At 39.8% G+C, this 27,276-nt stretch overlaps 1 protein-coding gene across 2 annotated transcripts in view; it reads right to left on the bottom strand.

The window, feature by feature from the left end:
• Positions 1-26,375, bottom strand: part of SEMA3D (semaphorin 3D) — a 200,159-nt gene extending 173,784 nt beyond the window's left edge. Inside the window, exon 1 of one of the 2 annotated variants that reach the window (XM_060632365.3) lies at positions 26,035-26,375. The gene's annotated coding sequence lies outside the window, so the exon portion shown is untranslated. Of the gene's footprint in view, positions 1-25,569; positions 25,768-26,034 lie in introns of those variants that run through there. The other variant, XM_060632363.3, reaches the window with a different exon arrangement.
• Positions 26,376-27,276: the final 901 nt, after the last annotated feature.

Raw genomic sequence — 27,276 nt, forward strand, 5'->3', positions numbered from 1 at the left:
TTCGGTCATTTTTAATCAACAGAAGAAGGTGCCAAGAAAATGATTAACAACATAAGCGAATTTAATAACTATGAATATCTAATTTGGTTCAAATGGGTTTGCTTTCACTTTTATCCAATGCAAGATTTCATATACATACTTATACACATACACACCTATATATACACACCTAATGCTTAATGTTTTAGTTTTGCTTAAATTATATATTTTTCTGAAAGACCTTGATCTTGCAAAATGCAGTGTTCTTACCCAAGATAGAGGTTTTAGAATGCAACATCCTAAATTTGTTAGGGTTTAAGATTAAATGAGAACAGAAATATGAGTTAGGAGACTATTAAAATAATTCAGGCAAAAGATCATGAAGGTTTGAATCATGATGTTGGCAGTGAGAATGGAAAGGAGGGAAATTTTAAAAAAATCTTGATGAACTAAGTGGAAATAGAGAGCAGGGGAAAGTGATCATAATAGCAGCTAGCACTTTTGTAGGGATAACTAAAGAACAGACATTATCCTAAACTGTGAATCCACTGATTTATTTAATCCCCACAGTAAACCTATTAAATACTCTCATTACCCTATTTTATAGATGTGGAAACTAAGAGGTCTAAAATAAGGTGTCCTAAACTATAAGCCAATAAATGACAGTCAGGATGGGAACACAGGCTGACTAAACCCAAAACACATGTTCTACATTACCTCAGAGATGCCTATTGTATGAAATTCATATTATTTATCGTGGTAAATAAATGGGATTTATTTATTTGTGGTACAGAAACAAAGAAAAGAGGTTAAGAAGTTTGGTAAAGAAAACAAAATATTAAAAATTCGTGTTTTATTTTACACATTTGTGTTTGAAGGCCAGAAAGATATGTAGATTAGAGAAAAAGACAAGGAGGTTTTGTACAAGAGGGTATAACAGATTATGACCAAAGCAACTGATCGTACCACTGTCTGATGAATGGTGTACAGGTGCTGTGAACTTGAGGATAAATTATCAGATTTTCAAAAGTTGGATGAAAAATGTCCTGAAATCAACACAAATGAATTGGCTCTAGGGAAATAGCTACCAACCGTGGCTGGTGAAGCAGAAGTATTTCATTAGATACAGGTAAATAGAAACCACCATGGAGATGGTAAAGCACAAACAAGATTATGCATCATTATGTAGGAAAACGACATCAACCACATCAAGGCACGAGATGTTACAATTTTTTTTTTTTTTTTTTTTTTTGGTAGCTTAAAATGCCTGATCTAGAGATCTAGGCTGGATACATGGACAAGTGAGACCAAGAGTGCCTGGAAATATGGAGGACAGTCAAGGGTGGAGATGTTCTAAAGGAGACACAAATAATTTCAGTCAGGGTGAAGAAAAGAAATAAAAGAGCTAGAATAGGAGTTTCAATTATTAAAAGTTTTCACCTTTAGAAGATAGCAAACTTTTCCATGAAGGTGATACTATTGTTGGAGATCCATTTGTTTATATATTAGTGAGAATATGATTATTTCCGCCTAAAATTCCCTAGATTTGTTTTTATGCTACCATAGAAATATCCTCAGGAAGAGTTATTAGTATTTGAGCTCTACCTGTATAGAGAGACAATCAAAAGACCAATACGAGAAGGAAGAATGTATTTTCACATCTATTCACCAGTTAAAAAAAACAAAACAAAACAAAACAAAACAAAAAAAACCCCAAACATATAAAACCGGGAATTATCATTCCAGGAAGGTTGGAATTTCCCTCTACAGGAAAATATCCACAACTGAAAGATGAAATGCAATAAATAAATACATGATTAAGAGAAAAATAAGACTGCACATCTGCTTCCTGGTAGAATTATGATGAATACATTGGGAAATGTTGCTTTTGGTTTCTATTATTAAAGGTGACCACATCAAGAAAGCATGAGATTGTGTAAAAACGTTATCTTTCTTTGTTCACACCCTGATGATAACTGGCAAGTAGCAACACTTTAGGTAAGTCTACACCTCCTACAAAGAGCTATGAACAACAAACCAACAGCCGCACTGCGTCATGTTAACATGAGTATATCGGATGAGGACATTTATTTTGGATTAAAGTCTATACTATAGTTGAACAGTTTAACACCATTTTGTACCAGAGCTTCTTATTTAAAAAAAAAAAAATGTGGAAAGGGATGCATGTCTGCCCACATAATCTACCCATTACTAATCTATCCATTAGCATTTTGGGGTGGGGGATGAGTACAGTTAGACATCAGACCCACACCAGACCCAGAGGGAGCTTCATCCTTTCTACAAGCTACTCAGAACCAATTGTCCAGGAAATGACCAACAGCAAATATTATACAACTTCTAACAATGTTTAAGTATGATTTTTTTTTTATTTTAATTTTTTTCAACGTTTTTTATTTATTTTTGGGACAGAGAGAGACAGAGCATGAACGGGGGAGGGGCAGAGAGAGAGGGAGACACAGAATCGGAAACAGGCTCCAGGCTCCGAGCCATCAGCCCAGAGCCCGACGCGGGGCTCGAACTCACAGACCGCGAGATCGTGACCTGGCTGAAGTCGGACGCTTAACCGACTGCGCCACCCAGGCGCCCCTTTTTTTTTTTTTTTTTTTTTTTTTTTTTATTTTAAAATAGCGGAGCAACTACTAAAAGCCTCTCATATGATTTATAGAATGTGCATGGTGTGAAATGCCTTCAAATTAAATCTAACTCTCATTTAGGTTTCTTGAATGATGAAGTTACCCTAAAACTGATAGGTAACAACAACTTCAGTCGAGGGTAAGCTCAGAAAGAAAAAGAAAGCAAATCAAAAACTTTGTACTTTTTCAGGTTGTCTGGGAGAATCCTCCTGGATGTCCTAAACCAATAAGGGCATTGCAAGGGACACTTCAGACATTCATCCTGTGGAAGAATCATTCATTTACTTAATACTTACTGAGCATCTGCTATATATTGATTAGCCATAGTGATAACATGGTGATTCAGGCCTATTCCAGCCCTCATCAAGCTTACATTATAATACAGGACACAGAGTAGAAAACAGGCAACTCCACGGGATGTTTTAAATGGGAGAAGAGAGTTTGATTCTGCACGTGCCTTCATGTTATTTAGTCTTGTCGTAAAGATGATATGAAACACTAAGATTGCCCTTGTTTGCCCCAGTGCCCTGATTCTTTTGTAATATTTTGAAAATTTATTTAATAAGTTCCCAAAACTTTATTAACACTTTGTGCCTCTCATCTGCCATGTTAGTCTTATATATACACAAACATATATAAAAGGCATTGTATGCATAATATAAAGTATATGTAATCACACAGAGTATAGGTAATACTATGTATATATATATATGCACATTTATAGAGATTTTAGGGGAGGAAAAATAATTTTCCCTCTATCCTTCTTGGTTCTTGGCTAAGATTACCCTGTAAATAAAATAATAAAAAGATTAACAGAAAAACCAACATAAATTTAATAACTTGTATACCTCCTGTATACATGGGATATAACCAGGAAAACTGTGTAACTCCCTAAATGGCCCAAGCCACCACCTTAAAAACTATCTACATGTAAAGGTAAAAGAAACTGCTGCAGGGGGCAGTTAAGGGAGGTTACCAGGAAAAGCACAGTAAACAAGGGTATGGTCGTTATGCAGCTTTAAGTGTAAGCCTTCTCCATTGATAAGAGCTTCCAAGAGATTTAGTCATCCTCCTCTTCAAGAGGAGACAGGGAGGCACCTGTACAAATGGAGATGTCCCTTATAAAAATAAATTTCTCTTACAAAAGGATAACCTCTAGGTTTTCAGAGTTTCTCCTGAATCTGCCATCTCTTAAAAATAACCAGGTCAAGCTAATCCTTACACCAAAGAGGCATATTTTGGGGTGAAATATTTTGCTTCCCTTCAAATATATGCATACATATGTATATCCAAGAGTGTGTATACACAAACATATAGATAGAAAATTCTATAATGTTAATAACAGGTACACATTTATAAGTATACTCTCCCCCCCCCCTTTTTTTTTTTCTTTTTAAGTAATGAAAAGTAGCTAGGGAGAGACCAGATCAAGGGCAGCTCTAAACCTTTGGAGGTCATAAGCAGGATAAGAGTCTTTGGTTATTGGATAAGAAAATATTTTGTTCTTTTGGAAACAGTCACCTTTACGGACTACTCATCATCACCTTGCTTAGGTCTAAATGTCAACAATTCTGGTAGAACACACTACATTTCTTTTCTAAATTATTTGTCGACATCTGGGGCACCTGGGTTGCTCAGTCAGTTAAGCGCCCAGCTCTTGACTTCCGCTCAGGTCGTGATCCTCAAGGTTCTTCCTGAGTTTGAGCTCCGAATCGGGCTCTGCGCTGATAGAGCAGAGCCTGCTTGGGATTCTCTCTCTTTCTGTCTCTCTGCCCCTCTCCTGCTCACATGATCTCTCTCAAAATAAACCAATAAAACTTTAAATTATTTCTCACTATCTGTAAGAAGTAGGATGCTTTCCCTGCTAGGAGTAAAGAGACTTCAGTTACAATCTCAGCTTGGTGGCTACTCAGTTGTACGTTTCCGAACGCGCTACAATTTTTCTTGCACACGTGGGCGGGGCTATTCCTCCGCAAACATTCAACACTGATTTTAGAATACAGAAGTTGTTCTTTCATGTTTAAGGAAGGAAGAACAGAAAGTACAGAGGAAGGGGAGAATTCGCATTACTTCATCCTCAATCTTCTCTGTAAAATTAAGAAATTGGACTAGGCATTCTCTCAGGTTTTTGGTTTTTTTTTCCTGAAATATCATGAGTCTATGAGACAAATGAGACAAAAATTATTTTACTATTTTATTATGGTTATTATCATTTTTTTAAATAGATTTCCAATTAAACATTCTGAGACTAACAGTTTATCAGGCTTACACTCTGATTATTTCCAAGGTTGGAATTAAAACAAACTAAATCGCACAAAAAACAAAATACAAACAAAATCCCTCAGGTACTAGTCCTGTTAAATAAGTTTTAACAAAATACACATGTTGAAAAAATAGCAAAATTCTGTACCGGATATGCACAAATACAATATATTTAGACTGTAATACAGAACTTTAGGAACGCTATTCTCTAAACACTAACAGGTTGTCTGTTACTCTCACAAAGCATTTTCTGTTGTTAGCATTATTCTGAATGTAGGTAATCTAAAGTCAAAATAAACTGATAGTCAGGATAGTATGCTTGGCACATTTTCCTAGCTTATTAACTTAATGGTACATAAAGCTATAAAAACCTCATCCTAGTACCTAACATTTTTTAAATAAATAACTGCTGCTATCTGGTGAGAATTATTTTAGATTCCTTGATTGAAAGAGAGAGAATCAATCTAAGACTCCTTGATACTTTCCCACTAAAACAGAGAAAGAACAGCTGAAGTATAGAATTCCATTATTTAAACAAAATACTATTTTGCTGATGCTACATGTGACTTGGGATCTTATTTTTGGCTCTTATGATTCAACTTTGATTTTTGTTTTCAATTGCAATTACAAATCAACAAAGATTGATTTCTAAGCTAGATGTCAAGGAGAACGAATATAAGATATGAACAAAGTCTCTACCCTAAGGAGCTGCTAGTTTGTAAGGTATATAAAATGTATCCAGGGGTACCTGGGTGGCTCAGTTGGTTGGGGGTCCAATTTCAGCTCAGGTCATCATCTCACGGTTCCTGAGCTCAAGCCCCACGCAGGACTCTGTGCTGACAGCTCAGAGCCTGGAGCCTGCTTCAGATTCTATGTTTCCCTCTCTCTCTGTCCCATCCCCACTTCCGCTCACTCTCTGTCCCTCAAAAATGAATAAACGTTAAAAAAAAATTTTAACGTATCCAGATAAATTAATTTTAAATTTAAGTAATTTGTTATAAAATGTGAATCTATGTGACAGAGAAAATAAGTTACTGAACTTATTTATGTTTTGTGAATTGTTACATTGATGAAGAAACTGAGATCTGAATTAGTTTTTGAAAATGGACAGAATGGGGCATCTGGGCAGCTCAGTCGGTTAAGCGTCCGACTTCGGCTCAGGTCATGATCTCTTGGTTTGTGAGTTCAAGCCCCGTGTCGAGAGCCTGAAGCCTGCTTTGGATTCTGTGTCTCCCTCTCTCTCTGCCCCTCCCCTGCTCATGCTCTGTCTCTCTCTGTTTTAAAAATAAAAATAAATAAAAATAAAAAATAAAAAAAAGAAAGAAAATGGACAGGTTACTAAGAGATTAAAAAAAAAGACAAAAGGAAGGAACTTCACTCAGGATGAACAGCATGAGCAACACTGGACATGAAATTTTAAACATATATAACAACAAACTAAGGATTTACTATTTTATTTCACCAACTATTTAGTTAATTTTGTCATAGGCTTCTATTTCCCATTCTGTGATATCTCCCTTAAAGTTTCTATCTATACAAGGTCTCCATCCTCTCTATCTAAAGATTATTTCAGTAACCTAAAAAATTCAACTTCCTTTAGCAGGAAAAAATTCATTAGGTATTCTATATCCTGCAGGAATTAAGTCTGACTCAGACCTTCTATGTGGGAAGATACTACTTGTTTTTTTGTGAATTCCGGGAACAATATACATTCATTTCAAAAAGTGTAACATCAATGAGAAAGTTTGAAGGTTAACAAATCTAGGTCCTGAGAGGAATATAAAACAGTTCCAAGTCAGGATGAGTGAAAGTTCTCATTATAATAAAATGCTTTGAGTATATAATAGGACAAAACCATGAAATCCACAAGTAATGAACAAAGTACACAAATTACAAAAAGTCTGATATAATAGTCTTGTGTTCCCCTGGTACCCTTATTTTCTATTCTCATCACCATTGTGTGAATTCAGCCCTTATTACATCCATGAAAAGTCTCTTAACTGGTCTCCTTGAAAACTATTCCTAGGTCTATCTTCCTAAAACACTAAGACTTGTGTTATTTCATGGTTCAAACATGTTTAGTGGCTCCCAATTGCCTACAGAATAAGATCCAAACTCTGCACCTTGGCACCTCAAGGCTTTTGCAACTAATAGAACAGCTTACTGTATATATTGTACACTGTATATGTTTGAGAAAAAATCAAACTCTTAGTGTTGGTTTCTTTAAATAACAATGGTGTCAGGAACTGGGCGAGGTTCTTTATCTACATTTTCTCATCCAATACTCACATGTGTTTTGGATGTAAGGCTGTCATTTACTCCACTTCAAATACAAGTATACCAAAGTTGATCAGGTTAAATAACTTCCCAAGTTTTCTCAAATAATAAATTGTGACCTCAGAGTGTACTCCTTTTCCACAATATAGTGTAAATACTGATGTGTACAAAATCACCCCCACAATGGGAGAAAACATATGGTGAGATCATTCTAAGAATCTAAACTCCTTGCTAAGTGGATGATTGACAGCCTTAGACTAGCGTCTACTGGAAAAAGCACTGGTTAAGTGACCAAAACCAGGGGAGGGTTCAGGGTTAATAATTTATGTGTCTTCCCCATTTACACAATAACTGGAATGAGTACAGTGAATGGATCCATGAGAAGAGCCTGTAGAAAGAAAAGGCAGCTGTAGGCAAAGAGGCAAAATTCAGTTAGTGGGAGGAAGAGAAAGGGGAACCATGAAGGGGGTAAAGAAGGAGCAGTCAGATACAATCAAGGAATTATAGAGGCCCCCAAATAACAACCTGCATAGCAGCCCAAAGGTTTTCTCACCTTCCCTACCTGTCTTCAAACTGGGGCTACAGACCTGGAAAAAGAATCATCGCCTTGTCCCAGATCACTGCTTTTCTAGTGACCCTGGAACTAACTGGAAAGCCCACTATTAGCCTGGCTGGTCCCTATGAATGACATCTAAAAGTAATCATCTGGAAAAGAAGCCCCCCTTGCCCTAGCAAAATATTTATAAATTATCGCCTTCACTTGAAATTCCATCAACAGATAAACCAGCAGATTTATAAGCATTTATTCATGAAAGTAATTAAAAAATAGTAAGGGGGCACCGGGGTGGCTCAGTCGGTTAAGTACCTGACTCTTAATTTTGGCTCAGGTCATGATTTTGAGGTTTGTGAGATGGAGTCCCACATCAGACCCTGCACTGATAGCATGGAGCCTGCTTGGGAGTGTCTCTCTCTCTCTCTCTCTCTCTCTCTCTCTCTCTCTCTCTCTCTCCCTCTAGCCCTCTCTCCCCCCCCCAAAATAAACATTAAAAAAAAAAGCAACAGGAATAAGAGAAATTTTTAAAAATAACACAAGCTAAATTGACTCTTTATTCTTTAAAATTATTCCTTCTCTTGATTTCCTCTAACAAAATTATCCTTAAGAAGTCATAGAATAGAAAATGCCACATTCTAGGGGCGCCTGGGTGGCTCAGTCGGTTAAGCATCTGACTTCAGCTCAGGTCATGATCTCACAGTTCATGGGTTCAAGCCCCGCGTCAGACTCTGTGCTGTCAGCTCAGAGCCTGGAGCCTGCTTCAGATTGTGTGTCTCCCTCTCTCTCTACCCCTCCCCCGCTTGTGCTCTGTCTCTCTCTGTCTCTCAAAAATAAATAAAAACTTCAAAAAAAATTAAAAAAAGAAAATGCCACATTCTAAAGGTGTATATAGAAAGAATGATATATAGAGAGTGATCAGCTTTATGATTGTTTAGAAAATATTTAGAAATTATTTCAAAAAAATCCTATTTATCCTATCTCCAAAACATTTTATTTCCTGTGAAATAGAATATGGTTTTATAAACTATTATTAATGTAAGATGTGTAATTAATATAAGGAATATAAATAATTTATCAATTATTATGAATATAAGCCTATCGATGAAGATTCATATGCAGAAGTGACAACTAAAGGAATAGACTAATCTGAAACAATACCAACAAAGGCATCAGAAAAGTATTTTCCCGTAAAACATTATTCAGTTTCACTTCCACTTGCGCAGAAGCTGAAGTGACCTTTAAGTTCAATTTCTGGAAACTATCATTGATTAACATACTTGCTGTTTCTATTAGTTTATTCCAGAGAACAGCCAAGTGGATGAGGCAGCATGAGACTGAGACGCTCTCCGCATGTTAGATTGCTTGCATTGAGATGCAGGCATCACTCCTTTATCACTGGGCTCTTCCTAAACTTCCTCCTTGAGAGATAGGGCTTAGCTCCCCTTAGTGAACTTGACATCCTTAAGTGCTGTATTACAGGTTTCTGCAAGGTCCCCTGAAGTGCAACGTTTAGGGAATAGGGATCCAGGGCTCTCTTAGTAGTTAAATAGCTCAAGTAGAGCAAGTTCACCACTGGTATGTGTCTGGAAAAGGTCTAGTCTCTGGACATGAGGCTGAAATACAAGAAAATGTTGCTGGGCCAATTTCCAGCTCCTCTAGTGGAGGACAGTGAATTAGATCACTTCGTCTTCCTTCACTCTTTGCAAAGGAGACTAAACTAGAATACTCTGAAGCTGCAGAATAGTGAGCACATTAGATGCAAAGTTCTAAGAGCAATACCTCATGAGGAGAGAGAGAGGGATAAGGTCGTGGCAGTAAGCGAGGGGATCAAATTGGCAACAGGCCCATATTGAAGGGCTAAAGAATCATCTATGCACTGGCTAAAAGAAAGGAGAAAGGGGAAGGAAAGCTGTTGAGCAAATATTTCCAGCTTATTTTGGGAATGGAGCACATTAGCAAGGAAATATGACATGCTACAGATCCAACAGGAGATAGCTAAATGACAATGGTGAGACCTTCAAAAATAAGTCTAGAAATTTAGATGGGGTGCCTAAGGATTTTATTCCTCACGTTTCACCCTCTATAACTAGCTGTTTCTTCTGCGACAAAACTCGTAGTGACGGGTTCCTTTCATGCACTGATAATGAAGTAGCTATACGACTGCTTATGATAGCCTAGTGTCATCAATAGAATCGCTTTATGGCAGCCTAGCCTACACATTCATGAATGAATTGTTACAAAGTTTTTATGGCATATAGTATTACAGTCATTCATAGTACAGTATTAGAAACACCATTACCTACGATGGCTGGTGAATACACAGTTTCTCCAACTATGAGAGAGAGAGGCATACTATATGGTAATATAATTCTTTGAACAGCAAAGATATAAAACAGTAAGAAAACTAGCACATTAATTTTATGTTAAATGCCACTCACCTCACGCACGCGGTGTTCTACAGGATTAATACGTAGACAAGGACGATGACACAGAAATGTCTTATACAGTTCTTGCTGTACAGTGATTAGATTTTCAGCAAAGACACACACATACGCAACACATAGGGTTATTAACTGTATGGCATGATGATGATTTGCTGTTCATTAAGGGGAAGTGGATCATGGTAAGGTTTTCATCTTTGTGATCCTTATGTTGCATAGGAGGGAGAGGGGCAGTTGGTCTTTTGGCTGAGGGAAGGCGGGGGTGGAAGAGGTAGGGGAAGCAAGAAAGACAGGCAGACTTGGTGAAACTATGGAAATGCATCGTCATTTCTGTCCGATTTTTTTTTTCTTTTTCATTTCTATAAAAGTGTTTCTAAAGAGTATCAATCCTTCTTCCACTGTTTCTTTAGTTTCAGTGTCCCTATCAATAGAAGACTCCATGCTATAAAAAAAAGAGTCAAAAGCAGCCTTGAGTAATTGGACCTCTTCGGCCAGATTATTTTCTACACTGCTTCTTCTATGTCTTTTTCCTCATCATCAGGCATTGGTACAAAGTACTCGTCTTCATCAAGTTTTCTCCTGTTAATTCTTCTAGTGCGGTGTCTATTAGCTTTTCAATTTCTCCAAGAGCCATACATAACTTGAAGCCCTTCACCCCCTCCTTTTCAATTTTTTTTTCCACCTCCACAATCTCTCTGATGATTTCCTTGATTGGCTCTGTCATAAATCCTGTGAAGTCACGCACAACATCTGGACACAGTTTTCTCCAGCACGGATTTCTTGTTTCAGGCTTGATGGCTTTCATAGTTTTTTCTATAAGGATGACATCTTCAATGGTGTAATCCTTCCAGACTTTCATGGTGCTCTCTATCAGGGTTCTCTTTCATAACGTTGACAATCCTACCATGTGTAATGAACCTAAAGGTCCTTAAGAACCCCCTGATCTAGAGGCTAAATTAGAGACATTATGTTTAGGGATAAGTAGGTCATTCTGATGGCTTCGGTGTTGAGCTCATGGGGTGCTGGGTGGCTCGGGGCACTGTCCAATACCAAAAGAACGTTAAAAGGCAGTCTCTTTCTAACAAGGTACTTTCTGACTTAAGGTACAAAGCATGTATGGAACCAGCCAGAGACAGGGTTCTCATTGTCCAGGCCTTGCTGTTATACAATTAAAAGACTGGCAGCTGATGTTTATCTTTTCCCTTTGAAGGCTCAGGGTGTTAGCAGCTTTCTTTCTTTTTTTTTTTTTAACTTTTTTAGTATTTATTTATTTATTTATTTGAAAGAGTGACAGAGCGAGAGCAGGGGAGGGGCAGAGAGAGAGGGAGACACAGAATCCGAAGCAGGCTCCAGGCTCTGAGCTGTCAGCACAGAGCCTAACTTGGGCCTCGAACCACCAACTGTGAGATCATGAGCTGAGCCAAAGTCGGACACTTAACCGAATGAGCCACCCAGGTGCCCCAGGGGTGAGCAGCTTTATAGATAAGGGTAGTCCTGATCATACTCCCAACTGCATTTGCACAAAACAGTACAGTTAGTTTATCCCTTCCGGCTTTAAATCCTGGTGCTCACTTGTCTTCCTAACAAATATCCTTTGTGGCACTTTTTCCCAGAATAAGGCACTTTCATCTGCATTTAAAAACCTGTTCAAGCAGATATCCTTTCTCCTCAATTTTTGTAACGACATCTGGGAACTCATCTGCTGCCTCTTGGTTGGCAGAAACTGCTTCTCCTCTTATCTTGACATTTTTAAGCCAAACCTCTTTCTAAAATTGTGAAATCCTCCTCTGTTGACATTACATTCCCCAGCTTTAGATCCTTCGCTTTCTCTTTGCCTTAAGTTGTCATATAATGACTTCGTTTTTTCTTAAATCATATTAGAGTCTATAGGTATGCTTTTCTTCTAGCAATTCTGTACCCACATAAAAGCTACCTTTTTTTTTGCTATATTTTACATAGGAGATAAAGAAGATATTCTGCAAAAAGTAGAAGGTTTTTGTGCTTGCTGATATAGCTGCAATGATGGCTTCATTTACTTCTTTTCTTTTATCTACAATGGTCCTTACACCGGATTCATTTATCTTGATATGGCAGGCATCGCAGCTGCAGACCTCAATCTATGGTCCATATCAAGCGTTTCAACTTTTTCTATTAATGTCATAACTTTTCTCTGCTTCCTGGGGGCACTTCCAGCATCACTAATCTTCGTGTGGTTCCCATGGTTTTATTTAAGGTTTATGGTATTGCACTAAACACAGTGAAAAATATGCGAGAACCACAGAAGATCACTTTTTACTATGATTTGACATTTACTAGGGAGAGACGAACTGTTCACATGGAGATGATTAGTGTCACACCGTGTTTTTAGTGGGTCCTCTCACAACACTTGAGCTCACCGCAACAGCAACAGGGTGTGACTGCAAAATTGTTTCCGTCATACGGTATATACTACAGTTAATTTTATGCAGCTATAATTTAATACTGCATTTTTACGTTGGTTTACATTTCTCTCGAGTGTGAATGGCGCCATGATAAATTGATAAATTTTAACTTTTTATAAAAGATTTATATATATTTTATGGTGGTAAATGACTAAATAAAGTAGTATATACATATACTTTATGCATTCATGACCTGAATTAGTTTGTCACTTATTCTATGCTATATGAGTTTTTTCAAGTTGTCATAATCTTCAAAAAGTTTTCTGATATATGTTTTGAAAAAAAAAAAAAAGCGCATATAAGTAGACCTGTGCAGTCCAAACCCATGTTGTTCAAGGGTCAACTGTATGGCTCTTTAAACACACGTCTGTGAAAAATAAGGAGGTGGTAATCGTCAATCCTAAAACGTCATTCTATTATCCAGGAACACAACAGGGATGTCACCAAAGGGCTGTTCTTCAAATGAAAGGAAGGGAATTCAGCAGATAAAGAACAAGAAGTCACTAGGAACAGTGTGTAGATGGTGTGAGAATCTGACCTTAAATGCCATATGCTTGATCCAAATAAGGACAAAGAAAAGATAATACCCACAGATATTGTAATGTGCCACACAGCATCTGATTCTCCTGTATTAACCCATTTAATCCTCACAATGCCCCTACGAGGTCAGCACCTTCACAAACCCCTAGGTGAAAGACAGGAAAGAGGTACAGAAAGGTCAAGCAACTTGTCTGAATCACACAGCTAAAATGGGACAGAACTAAGATCTGAACCCAGGCTGTCTGCTTTCACAGGGCATCGTCTCAACTGTTGCACCACATCCCCTCCCACACTTCAAAGCCCCAGTCTCAAGTTACACTAATCAAAGACTCTGAAATTTTCAGTTACCAGTGAAACCTCTTTATAAGTGGAGTATTGAGCAATGAAGACCAACCCACAAGCGTCGAAGTAGTATGGAGCAATAGATGAGATCCAAGAGAGAAGTCAGGGTTGGAGAGGACACATGAGGCATAAGCTACTCACAGATAAAAGCAGAAGTTAAGGAAGAAGATGACATAATTTTTTAAAAGGCCCTAGAGAAAAAAGACCAGCAGTATGAATAGGACCTTTTGTTTATTGTATTTACGATCCCAAAGGGATGTGATTTGACCCATAATGATCATGAATTCTTTTATAATTGTCCACTGCAGGGTAGTCATGTTTCTTCATGTGTATTTCATCAGAGACCCTCATAGTGCCCAGTGAAGGCACCCAATAAATACTTCTCAAATAAAAGATGACAAGGGAATTAGAGGTGGGAAGGCTCAAAAATAATACGAATACATGTGAAGTAAGCTTTGTGATGAAGGAATATAGACATGAAATGAACTTTATGATGAATTATATATCTAAAGTAGTTGCACGAGGAAGAAACAGAGGCAATGGATTCTGAATGGATTAATTTCCCTTCAAGTATTGGATGGTGTACTTATTGTATACAAGACTCGATGATATGCGATGGGAACATGAAAGATGCCAAGGTAACAACCATTTAAACTTCATCCTTGAGAAACTTAGTCTTGTGATCCTAGAAGTTAGAGAGAGGGTAATAGTTAATAGTTACTGGGGACTGGAAAAGATCTTAAGGACCGGTGGGTAGCATTTGAGTGAAAAGCACTTTTTCAGGCAAGACTTAGAGGACATACGTAAAGGTGGCAAGGAGAATGGGCATCAGCTAGAGGCCAGGAGAGGTGGCGGCAGTAAAAGGCATAATTATCCCAAGGGAAAGGAGAAATCAGAGCAGTCAAAGACCCACAAAGGAAAGAGTATGGAGAATGTAGGCCCATGAGGTTGACGCTGGTTTGCCCTGCTTATTGAGTTGGGGTATTTACAAGACTTTTCGGTTTTGCTTGTCCTAATACGTTAACTGCTTACAGCACAGACACTTTCAACACGGCTTGAATGCAATAAAGTAAAAGAAAAAGAGGAAACTATATCTTCATTTCGGATTATCAGAAATAACCAAGGGTCACCAATACATAGAAAGGATGATTGGCTATCATGGAGATGATGGTTGTGTGACGACTGATAAATATGAGGGAAAAGCAGATCTCAATGCAATTGTTATTTTTAATAAATCTCAAGTGAAAGTGCACAGGATATGAAATAACCACTCACGGTACTCTAATAACTTTTGAAATAGGAGTCAAAAGTACCATTTCTTGTGAAATGAAAAGGTCTATATGATAGTGACACAACAAAAGGGTTCTAAACAGTCAACATACAGAGATAGGGGTGTAGGGTGGAGTGAGGAATCCACAATTTCTTAGCCCAAGCTCTCTGAAGGGTTTATTGAGTGCACATGTGTAAGCATAGCATTTCTTTTCTGTGCAAGTTATTCCTGCCAAAAACTTGCCCTTTTTAAAACCTGAACAATGAATACTCTCTGCCAAACCTCATCACAGTGCAGTCTAAGACAACAATCCCCACGGCTCTGTGAAATGTGAATCAAGCCAAAGAAAGAGAAATGTTGGGCTCTCATCTGTATAGCCAGCATAAATGCTTTTGAACAGCTTCTTTACAGGTGATAAAAGTCTTAACTTCAAAAGTTGATTGGTATTAACTTCCCATTTGAATGTCATAAATAACATCTTACGCTATGTCATCATGCAAATACTTACTTCTGCAGACAGAATGGTGTGGCTTCTTTAACCTTCTACCATCCGGCTTGGAGAGCAACTTATAACACACTAATTCAATTATGATAAGGAAATACGTGAAGCTATAAGTCAGACCCTAGTGTGGCCAACAGGGTGAACTTTGAATCAGAATACATGTCAACGATAAAATTACTAAGTGTACATTCGCACTATCTAAAGATGTTGTCATCTAATACAGGGTCAAATCTCAAAGTTGAGAAAACTTGAGATGATTACTTTTCTTTACAAAGATCTTTTTAAAAAAAATGTACTCTAGTTATAATTATGTATTCACAAGTCAACAAGAACTTGAAAGTACACTGATAGGAAGTGAAAAAGGAGACAACATGATAGTCTCTGGTATGCATTTTAAAAGGTTTTGGTCAGACTATTAGATTTCTTCATTCCTCTTGTTTGGGTTAAATTACCATAGGCAGGATCTCTCTTTTTTTTTAGAAATGTATTCAATTATTTTGTGTAACAAAAATGAAAACCCTGAATCTAAGACTCCAGTGAGAACCCAGAGCATATTAGTCATATTGATCTGGGTCTTTTTCAGACGCTTTCATTATTTCAGGAAATTCAGTGGGGTCATACCAAAAAAGAGGCCCTTTAGTCACATATTCTGGAATTGGTTTCCATGACTTATCCTGAACAAGTTCTTCAAATGTGTTTTTTATGCTATGACTCATACAAACTAAAAACAGAAAGAAAAAAAAAGCGCAAAGCTAAACTTTTCAACAATTGCCACACTAGAACACAAATTCAGCAGAAACTATAGTTAACTATAAAGCACAGAGTCAGATAACTGTTAAATAATTGTAAATATGAGGTAACAATAAAAAATAAGACACCACTATGAAAGCTTAGATAAGTAAAACACAAGGACTTTAGTCCAACTGTAAAAGAGACTAGTCCAAGACAGTACAACTTAGATTTTTTAAAAATGTGAAACAATTTGCCACACAAGGAAGAGAAGGAATAATGTGTGATTTATAGAGAGAGGGAAAAAGCATCTATAAAAAATGAGAAGACACACAGTGAAAATACAGACACACACACGTAAAGGGAAATGGCAGCCTGTATTTCCTCCCCACTCTACATTAGTTGGAACATGGGTTAAGTCTCAGCTTCTAGGGGGTTTTTTAGGGGACATAATGGCCTTCTAGGTATATTTACAATTTTCAAAATAGGAATGATATGTGTATTAAATATAATATTTGGTAGGGAATAATATTTAACATACTTAATGCAGTAGGTGTCCTTGATATTCAAAGAGGGGTAAAAAGAATAAATAATCATTGAGCCATTTTGGCAAGAATTCTGGAAGCATAATCATCATCTAGAACTGGCACAGGAGATGGACCTTGTCAATATCCATAAAAGTAGCAAGGACAGTAGAAAAAAAGTTTGTCTTCTCTTTTAATATTTAAGATTGATTTACAGGACATGATAATACACAGATTTGTTTTCATGAGAACCTATAATAATAGCGATGGGGACATTTTTTAGTAATCCAGATACCACATTTTCTTTCAAAAAAGTGATTATGAGAAGAGCTAATTCAAAATATGTGTTTAGTATAATAATATCTATAATATTTACCACTCTTCCCCCTCAAAAGGCAGAATAGTGGTACCTTGAACTAGGGGAACAAAGTAAGCATTTAACTGAATGACATTAACCTTGCTGACGAGGGAACAGTTCACCTCCTACAGAATTTCTCACCATGATTAATCTATATGCTTTCAAATATAATTTTTAAAAATAGACTTCAGTTTCAGAATAGTTTTAGATTTACAAAAACATTGAGAAGATAGTACTGAGGTCCCCTAAACACACACCCTATAATAGGTTCCCCTATTTTTTTTTTAATTTACATCTTACATTAGTATGGACATTCGTTACAATTAATGAACCAATACTAATATATGAACTAAAGCCCATAGTTGATTCTAATTTCCTTCATGTTTGCCTAATCTTCTTTTTCTTTTCACGGATCCCATCCAGGATATCACATTACATTGAATCCCTATCTCTTTGGCTTCCTTCTTCCTGCCTGTGACAGATTCTCAGATTTTCTCTGGTTTTGATGATCTTGACAGTTTGAGGAGTATCAGCGAAGTGTATTGTAGACTGTCCCTCTACTGGAATTTGTCTGATGTTTTTTTCATGGTTCTACTGGAGTTAGGGTTTTGGGGAGAGAGATTGCAGAGGTAAAGTGTCCTTTTCATCTCATCATATCAAGAGCATGTACTAACAACTGGCTTCATGACTGATGTTGACCTTGATCACCTGACCAAGATACTGTTTGTCAAGCTTGCTGAACCTCTGTATAATACCATTTTCCCCCTTTCCATACTGTACTGTTTGGAGGAAAAGACCATTCTCAGCTTACACCTCGGAAGTAGGGAGTTAGGCTCCCCTCCTTGAGAACAGAGTATCTACATACATTATTTGAAATTCTGCACGGGAGCTTTGTCTCTTCTCCATTTGTTAATGTATTCAATCATTTATATTAGCACGCTCTCGTGCATAGTTATTTTACATTTGGGGTTATACTCAGTACAACTTCATTTTTTTGCTCAAACTATTCCAGCTTTGGCCACTGCGAGCTCCTTCAATTGGCTTCTGTGTCTTTCTGACATATCCAATCATTGTGTGTATGTGGCAATGGCAGTGGCAGTGGGGTGTATGTTGAGCACTTCTTTATTTTTTGGTACTACAGGAAGCTCCAGGTTGGTGGTATAGATTTCCTGCCCCAGCCTTTGAATCAGCCATATCTCCAAGAATCTCTGGTTCCTTTTATTGGAGGATGGTATTAGAAAACAAGATCTAGGCACTGTCACATATAAAATTTATTTTTTAAATAAATTTCATGTTTAAGCTAAGAATTCACATATATGTTTGTAGGTTTATGAATACATTTTTACTAACACATCTCTATGCATACTATATTTTCTAGTTTTTCAGTAATGATCAGGAACTGTATCTGTGATGAAAATCATTATTGTAATTTTTTTGTAATGTGTATTTATTTTTGACAGAGAGAGAGACAGAGCATGAGCGGGGGAGGCGCAGAAAGAGAGGGAGACACAGAATCCGAAGTAGGCTCCAGGCTCTGAGCTGTCAGCACAGAGCCCGACGCGGGGCTCGAACTCACAGACCGCGAGATCATGACCTGAGCCGACGTCAGATGCTCAACCGACTGAGCCACCCAGGCACCCCGAAAATCATTATTATAAATATAAAAGATCTACAAAAAAAATGCACCCCCTTTCAACAAGAAAACTCAAATTAGTGGGGCACCTGGGTGGCTCAGTTGGTTAAGTGTCCAATATTTGGTTTCAGCTCAGGTCATGATCTCACAGTCTGTGAGATAGAACCCCACGTCTGGCTCTGCTCTGACAGTGTGGAGCCTGCTTAGGATTCTCCCTCTCCCTCTCTCTCTGTCCCTACCCTGTGTATGCTCTCTTTCTCCCTCTCTAAATAAATAAGTAAACAAACAAACAAACATGAAAAAAAAAAACCTCCAATTAGTATCAATTTCTATTGACCCAGTATTTAGCATTCAAAGTAAACTGAGAATTCCGAGTTCTAAATATCTTTGAAATGAAGTTATATTTCAAAATTGAAAGCATGTCTCCAAATAAGAATAGTATTCACTTCTTTCTTTCATAGAACAATCAATTCAGATATGAAGAGGAAACATTTATCCAAAAGCAACAGCAGTAACAAACACCAAAACCCAAGTAAAAAACAAAGAGTGGGAATAAAAGTCTCACTGATCTTATACATTCTATCATGAAAACCAGACTACTTAAATGTAATCTGAGATTATGGCATCTTCAGGCATGAGTTCAGCTGCCAACATAATGTGTAAAAAAAGGCTTCTACGAAACTACTTAAGCAACTTAAGATGGTACTTTGGACACTTTTAAGCAACTCATACAAGCTGATAATAAATGTATGGATTACACTACTTCTCTGCCTCTTCACTAAGGCAACTCCAGACAATATCTACTGAGCAATCCTATTAGTCTAATTTCTGCTAATGTAGTATGTCTGAAACTACTGATGTTTAACTCATTAATTAGGTATCGGTTATGTAGGCTCATGTTTGGACCAAATATGACACCAACATCCTTAAAAGCTATTTAAGATATGCAGAATATTAATTAAAGAGGAGACCTAGTAAAATGCACAGTTAGTAAAAAAAATAAATCGGACATTTATCTGATGGTAGGTTAATAATGACACCTTCATATACCTACACCATTTTATTTCTTTGTCATGAAAGCAAGAGTATTATATTTCTTTTTAAGATGATCAGTAATTTGGACATTTTTGATTATTTTATTGACTTTGTTCTTAGTAGGAATAGCACCATTTAATGATGTTTAATTCTATTTAATTAGGAAAACATAGCAAATGTTTCCATTTTTCCTATGGTTTGCTAGTAAAACTCACTAATAGAAAACACTATTAACCACCAGTTTTAAAAATACTGGGGTCAGGGCACCTGGGTGGCTCAGTCAGTTAGGTGTCTTACTTCAGCTCAGGTCATGATCTCAGGGTTCATGGGTTTGAGGCTCGCATCAGGTTCTGTGCTGACAGCTTGGAGCCTGCTTTGGATTCTGTGTCTCTGCCTCTCTCTGCCTCTCTCTGCCCCTCCCCCACTCATGCCCTGTCTCTCTCTCTTTCTCTCTCTCTCAAAAATAAATACACATAAAAAAAATAAAAATACTGGTGTCTTATTTTTGTTACATCAGATTTACAATTATTTAACAATTACCTGACTCTCTGCTTTGTAGATATAAAATGTTTAAGTTATCATGTTAAATTACCTATAGAAGAAACAAGGGACATGTTATTCCTAATTTCTGAAGAAGACATTGCATCTTTAAAAAGAAGATAGATTCAGATAAATGCAGACTCTTCTAGTCACCTAATTCTTGGTTTATTTTATACATTTCTATGGGAGGGTAATACTTGTAGCTTGTTGAGCTTTGTAAAACAATGAGCAAACTCATTGTTAAAGATAGCCTGGCTCGCAACTCATGACATTAGAAATTATTAAATATTATTAACATGGATATGAATGATCAAATATTAAAGAAGATAGAGTAAAATCTAAGTATGAACAGTATGTTTCATTGTATATTCGAGCTTCTTGAAGCACTTAACTATCTGTTTTTAATAATTTTACATTTTTTTCAGTGTTTATTTATTTTTTTTTAATTTTTTTTTAACGTTTATTTATTTTTGAGACAGAGAGAGACAGAGCATGAACGGGGGAAGGTCAGAGAGAGAGGGAGACACAGAATCTGAAACAGGCTCCAGGCTCTGAGCTGTCAGCACAGAGCCCGACGCAGGGCTTGAACTCATGGACCGTGAGATCATGACCTGAGCCGAAGTCGGACGCTTAACCGACCGAGCCACCCAGGCGCCCCCAGTGTTTATTTATTTTTGAAAGACAGAGACAGAGTGTAAGTGGGGAGGGTCAGAGAGAGGAGGAGACACAGAATCTGAAGCAGGATCCAGGCTCTGAGCTGTCAGCACAGAGCCCGATGTGGGGCTTGAACTCACAAACCATTAGATCACGACCTGAGCCGAGGTCGGACACTTAACCGACGGAGCCACCCAGGTGCCCCTGTTTTTAATAATTTATATTTGTAATTGTCTAATTATTTTAATTTTATTTTAAAGATAGAGAGCACGAGCAGAGGGAGAAGGACAGAGGGAAAGAGAGAGAGAATCTTAAGCAGGCTCCATGCTTAGCACGGAGCCCAATGCAGGACTCCATCCATGACCCCTGGATCATGACCTGAGCTGAAATCAAGCGTAACACGCTCAACTGACTGAACCACCCAGGCGCCCCTATAATTGTGTAATTATTTGAGTATATCTCATTATTATTAAATTTCAAAATCATTTCAAAACTGTTATAGTTGCTTATCAGTGTATTTCCTATTCATAGTGAATTTTGCTTTAGCTACGTCCTTCGTTTTAATTATTATTTAGGTACAAAGTTAAGGTGAACTAATATGGACACAGATGATGTAGATTCTCATGTGTTAACTGGGTCCTTCTAAAAAACACACAAAAAATTTAAAATGAAATAATAACTTTTCATAGCATGCAACAGTTTATTAAGTATTCTCATATACCTGTTTCACACAATCATTACACCACTTCTGTACATTATGTACTAGGATAATACACTCAGCATCTCACCACCTTTTTCGGTGACGGGGTAAAACTCAGCTGTAAGATGAAAGTGTCCTTCCTAAAAATCTCAGCAAAAGTAAAGTATAATAGCAAAGACCTTTAATCTGATCTTTTGTAGGCAGTAAAGCGATTCAAAATCACTGCATTGACTGTGTAGATACACAATCAGACTTCAGTATGTGCTAAGCATCTGAATATGTTTAGCATTGTACTAACCTGAAGGTATAAAAAGTTAGTCACTTCCTTCCTCCAAAGTTCTTATGATCTAGTCAACAATCATAAACAACAAAAGTAAAGAGGTAAACACATTACTAAAAACTCAGAATATTAGCTTTAAAAGTATGATGAAGATATACAAATAAAAAAGGATTTGGGCCAAGGTTTCCTCTATTAGTGGAGTATTTTTTAACCAAATTTTGAGGTAGGAAGAAACTGATTAACAATTTTGTCTATGGTCAATCATTATTACTATTATTCCTATTTATTTTACAAATGTGGACATTTCTTTTTTTTCTTTCAAGGAATATGTTATTGAGTGCTGAAATGCTGTTTTATTGAAGTAATTTGTTTAGCTCCAGGTATTTATGGAAAGAATAATAATTTTTCAAAATGGAGCTATGGTTACTCTTATTCATGAAATAAATCATGTATTAATTGACAAGAATGCTTCCCAAAGAACATATGTCAGCACACCATTATATTTCCCAGACGGAACAATAAAGTTCAGAGTCACATTTGTTTTTCTCAAAATAATGAAGCCATAAAAAAACCATCTGAAGACATACTAGTGTTTATGAAGCCAACACCAATTGGAATATTTCTTTCTTTGAGACTGAAAAGTTGATGTTGCAAATACTTAATAAAAATGGTGATGACTTAATCCAGTAGCTCTGTACAAGCAGTATACAAATACTGGTCCACAGAGATACCTACCAATTCCAGAAGACATCTTCGGAAACTTCTTCAGGTCTGTGATAAGGCTTTTTATGGTTAACACATGCTCATGTAACGGAATGAGATCACAGTATGAAGAATAAAAATGAGGTACTCTGAAACTTCCTGACTTACTTTAACCCCAACCCCAAACAATGCATTTCCTACTTTTGGAAAAGAAATAATGTGAGAGCAATTCAGCTCCATGACTCAAGTTCAGACCTACAGTCGATCTGTTAGCCTGTCATTGGAAACAGTACATGGGCTTCCTCTGTCTTTGTAATTGTTTATATTCCTGACCTTCCCTGCTACCGAAAATAATTCCTACTCCTACCCTTACCAGCCCTACACACACACGCAGAAATGAAAAATTCAATTTATCTTTGTGTATTTTCCCATGTAAAAATATAAAGCAAATTTATTAACTAAGATTCACCCATAAAGGCAGTTCTGCAAGAAGGTAAAATAAAAGCCACATAATTTTTTCTCTACCTTGTACCCTTAGTTTCTGCTGGTATTGATTATGGTTTCCTGATAATTCCAAAACATTTTGCACTGTCAGATGCTTTTCACTGACCTCCCCCTCTCAGAGAGACAGGAAGGTAACAGGAGTCACATCATTACTTCTCCTAAACGGACAGACAGCAGATTTTTACAAAGGTGAAACAGTGGTGCCAAAATATGAAGTAAGTTTTTAGGTATTCAGGTCATGAAAGCAATAAATAGACTAAGGAAATCTCCATTAATCTCAGGAAATTTTCTCAATACAGCCATGGGGTTACTATTTGACAAAATATGTTTCTTTGTTTTCATCTTTTCTTTCCAATTATTACGAAAGCCACTCAATAATTCCTAAAAGGTACAATAAGACCTGTGTAAATATAGATTATTAATATCACATGCATACGATTCTCGGCCTACACATTTGATGTGGTCCATACCAATCCTCAATAATGGATTCCATTTAAATTCTTAGGTGTTCTTCCCTAGTAAATGATCATATACAGATGCAGTATCAAAGTGATCTTAGAAAGGGCCTCTAAGTGATGACCTAAGTGATGACTGAAAGCTTCCTGAAGTCCCTGAAAGGTGAGCCACATGACGGGAAAACAGGTCCAGATTCAGGCCTGCCCCTTACTGGTTTATATTTGGACATACCAATTAACACTTCTAGATCTCCTTATTCTCATTTTTGAGATGAAAATAACTGCTTTGTCTACTCCCCTAACCATCGATTCCATTTTTAAGTATTTAAGGATGAGGATTGTCTGTTAGAATTGCGAAAACCAGGGCGCCTGGGTGGCTCAGTTGGTTAAGCGTCCGACTTCGGCTCAGGTCATGATCTCGCAGTCCGTGAGTTCGAGCCCCGCGTCAGGCTCTGGGCTGATGGCTCAGAGCCTGGAGCCTGCTTCCGATTCTGTGTCTCCCTCTCTCTCTGCCCCTCCCCCGTTCATGCTCTGTCTCTCTCTGTCTCAAAAATAAATAAAAACGTTAAAAAAAAAAACAAATAAAAAAAAAAAAAAAAGAATTGCGAAAACCAAAATGGGACACCACCCATTTCTAATCCCGTGTCTTTGCTTTCTTGTCAACTAAAAACAAAGAAGAATGACACTGAGTGGTATTGTTGGGAATATTAATCGTGATAATGTATTAAGCACCTACAATGCAACAAGTGTTTGATAAATGTCCCTTCCCATCTCCACCAATTTTCCATTTCATAAATGGGCAAATTCCATTTGAAATGTTGGCAATCCAAATCAGTACCGCTTTATTGTCTCTCAGCTACCTCTTGACCCTATTCTTATCTCTTCCCACATCACCTTCCTGTATTTCCTGGCCTTTCTCTTCCAAGGGCCAAGGTCTTTTCCCATCTCCCTGACCTGGACTGTCACTTTGGAGCTTGTCAGCGGTGACTCCTCTGGCCAGTTTTAGCTGCTGGGAGGAGCCTCAACGACTTCAAGGCTGGACAGAATTAAAGCAACTCCCCGCTGGGGCTGCGCACTTCCAACCCCAACCCTTCCTGCTCATCTCCTCGATATCTGGCCTCGGTACAGCAGGAGAAGCGAAGGCAACACTGGAGTGATGACATGCGGCTCTCTCCCTTCCCCACCCTCCACATTTTTCCTTCCACGTGCGGAACCCATAAGGCTCTGACCGCTCGCGCCAAGGCGGTTGCCATGGTTACGCAACAGCAGCACCAGACGCAGGAGGGGGTCTCATCCCTTCTCCACTCCCCCCTCGACACTTTCCTCCCCATTAGGGCCTCCCCCACAAACACAGGAAGAGAAGACTTCGCCGCTAAACTTGAGACTTCAAGCCCCCCCCCCCCCCCGCCCCACCTTCTTTCGCTAGAGCAAACGGCACTGACAAGCTAAGGAAGGGTGGGAGGGGCTTTGGTGAAGTCCTCGTTTCACTCCGGGCTACACGGCGAAAAGTTCGCCTTTTGAACTCCGATCTCTGTAACAAGGAATTTGGGACCTCAATGGCCCCAGCTGCAGGGCGCGCGACGCGCGTCCAATCCCTCGGATTTCAGCTCGCCGGCGAGAGCGCACCGTCTCCTCCTCCTGTCAAGTCCCCTCCGCGCTGGGACGGAAGCACGACTCAGCCCACGAGGCTGAACACAAGCCGCCAGGGAAGGAGAATCTGCCAGTGCCGAAAACAGCCCTGGCTCTGCCAGGGCAGCCCATTAACGCGTCGACTCGGGGCGGGCCGGCCGGGGGCCAGGAGGGGACACCCGGGGTCGGGGAGGGGGTAGAGTCACTGCGTTAAATTCCCAGCAGGAGCCAACTCCGAGCCAAGCCGAGGCTACCAAGGGATGCCCCGCTCCAGCCTGAGTGCGTTTTGCAATAACCAGCATTTCCCAGACAGCCAGCTTCGTGGCTGGTGTCTGACCCCAACTTTACCCTCAGGGTAAGAAGGATGCGCGCTTCCCTCAGACGGAGCGTCACGATTCCTTCGCAAGGCAAAAGGCATCGCCCATCCCTCTCCCGAAGCCACAAAACAAACAAACGCCACGGTCTCCCCGTCCCCTCCCCCTCCCAGCCCAAGGGGAAAAGCGGGGAGGAGGGGGGAGCGAGAGTGTGGAAGCCCTTGGTCAAGTCCTCCCCGGACGGTCCCCACCATCGCGTCTCCCAATGAACCTGCAGCCGGCGGAAGCTGCAGGTCACGTCCCGACGCGCTCTCTGCCGCCTTGGCCGCGGAGGGAGCGAGGGACAGAGTGAAGTTCCCGGGAGCGTCTCCGGCGGAAAACTTTGCGCGGTGTTGGCGGCGGGAGGCTCTGGCCGAGGAGGCTCTGGCGGCGGCAGCTGGGAGGTGGGACCGCGCCCCCGCCGCCACGCTGTCCCCGGCGCGGCGCGCACAGGCCGTCCGCACCTAAGCGCACAGATTCCCTGTCTGGTCCCCCGCGCGCCCACCTCGTCCGCTCCGGAGCGCCTTCTCGGTCCCACGACGGTTCCTTAGCTCCTGGAGTTGCGCATCCCACTTCGGACCCACGGCCACCCCCCAAATCCAGTCACCCCGGCTTCACTCTGCGGTCCCCGCCGCGCCCTCCCACTGGGGTAGCAGGTGACCAGAAGGCAGCCTTACCTGCTGCGAACTCTTCTCTCCCTCTCTCTGGGCCAGACGTCCTTTCAGGAAGCGAAGACGGGGATGCAGGCTGCGGGATTGCGCGGCGGCGACCCGGGGCACCGGCGCAAGCTCCTCTGAGAGGCAGCCCTGGCTGAGCCGCGGAGCCCCGGCGGCCCTGGCGGAGCGTGGAGGCTGCGGCCGCAGAGGCCCGGCCGGGAGGCAGGGGGCGCTGCTGGCCCCGAGCGCGGAGACGGGACAGGCGGGGAGCCAGGCACCAGCTGGAGCTTTGGGGAGGCGAGTGTGGCGAGGAAAGGCACGCTCCGAGCGGGAGGGCGGCTTTTAAGTTTGTGGTGTGACCGCAGCAGCTGTCCTGGGAGAGACTCAGTCTTTCTAAAAAGGGGATGCTCAAAACGCCGGGGATTACCTCTCCCCTTCCGATCTCCTCCCCCAGCCCTCGGCCCCCCTTTCCTCTGCTCACGCCAGTCCTCCCCAGCGTGCCGAAGTCCATCCCTGCCGGCGCGCAGGCTGTCAGCAGCGTGGATTAAATGTAGCTCCGGCCACGCTCAGGCATGTTTTTTCCGGACTGGCCACCCTGTGCACTGTCTGTGCAGCAGCCTCTGACGTTTGAGCCCACGTCGGGCTGGCTGACTTTGGGACCTATGTACGCTGTACCGTAAAGTCTCTAGGGACCTCCCGCGGAAGAAACAGGACAAATAATGTCCAAACAATTGTAAACCTCATAAAGAGTGGCTGGTTCTGTTTGGTATGTAAAACCCCCGGGACCACTAGCCTTGAAACCGCAGGCATTGAGATGAGCGATGGAGATCAATCTTCCATTAAGGGACTGACACCCAAGAAAGGGAGGCAGAGGGTGGAGGAGGGGAAAAGGGCAAAACCCCCAAGATGTAAGTCTTCTTTCCTCTTTACCTCATTCCAGGCCAACAGGAATATGTAACCTATTTCTGTCTTAGGAGGTTTCCTTCGTAGATTTGCACACACCTTGGTCGCGCAATAGGAAACTGAAGTATGTGGGGAGACCAGGGGTGGATCCACATTTTGTGGAGCCTGGAACTTACACAATTTGGAGGTGGGATCCTCTTTAAGACAAACAATGCGAAAATAGTTTAATTTGTACAGACTTTCCAAAAACGACTATGTGAATTTATTGTCAGGCGGCCCTCAGGGTCACGGAAAGGGCAAGTGATGAGTCCTGCAGCTTGGACCTCGTTAGCTGCATGGTCAGTCCTTCTGTGACGGGAA

The sequence above is a fragment of the Panthera onca genome, chromosome A2, assembly GCF_046562875.1.
Source record: "Panthera onca isolate mPanOnc1 chromosome A2, mPanOnc1 haplotype 2, whole genome shotgun sequence".
In the NCBI taxonomy this organism is placed as follows: Eukaryota; Metazoa; Chordata; class Mammalia; order Carnivora; family Felidae; genus Panthera; species Panthera onca.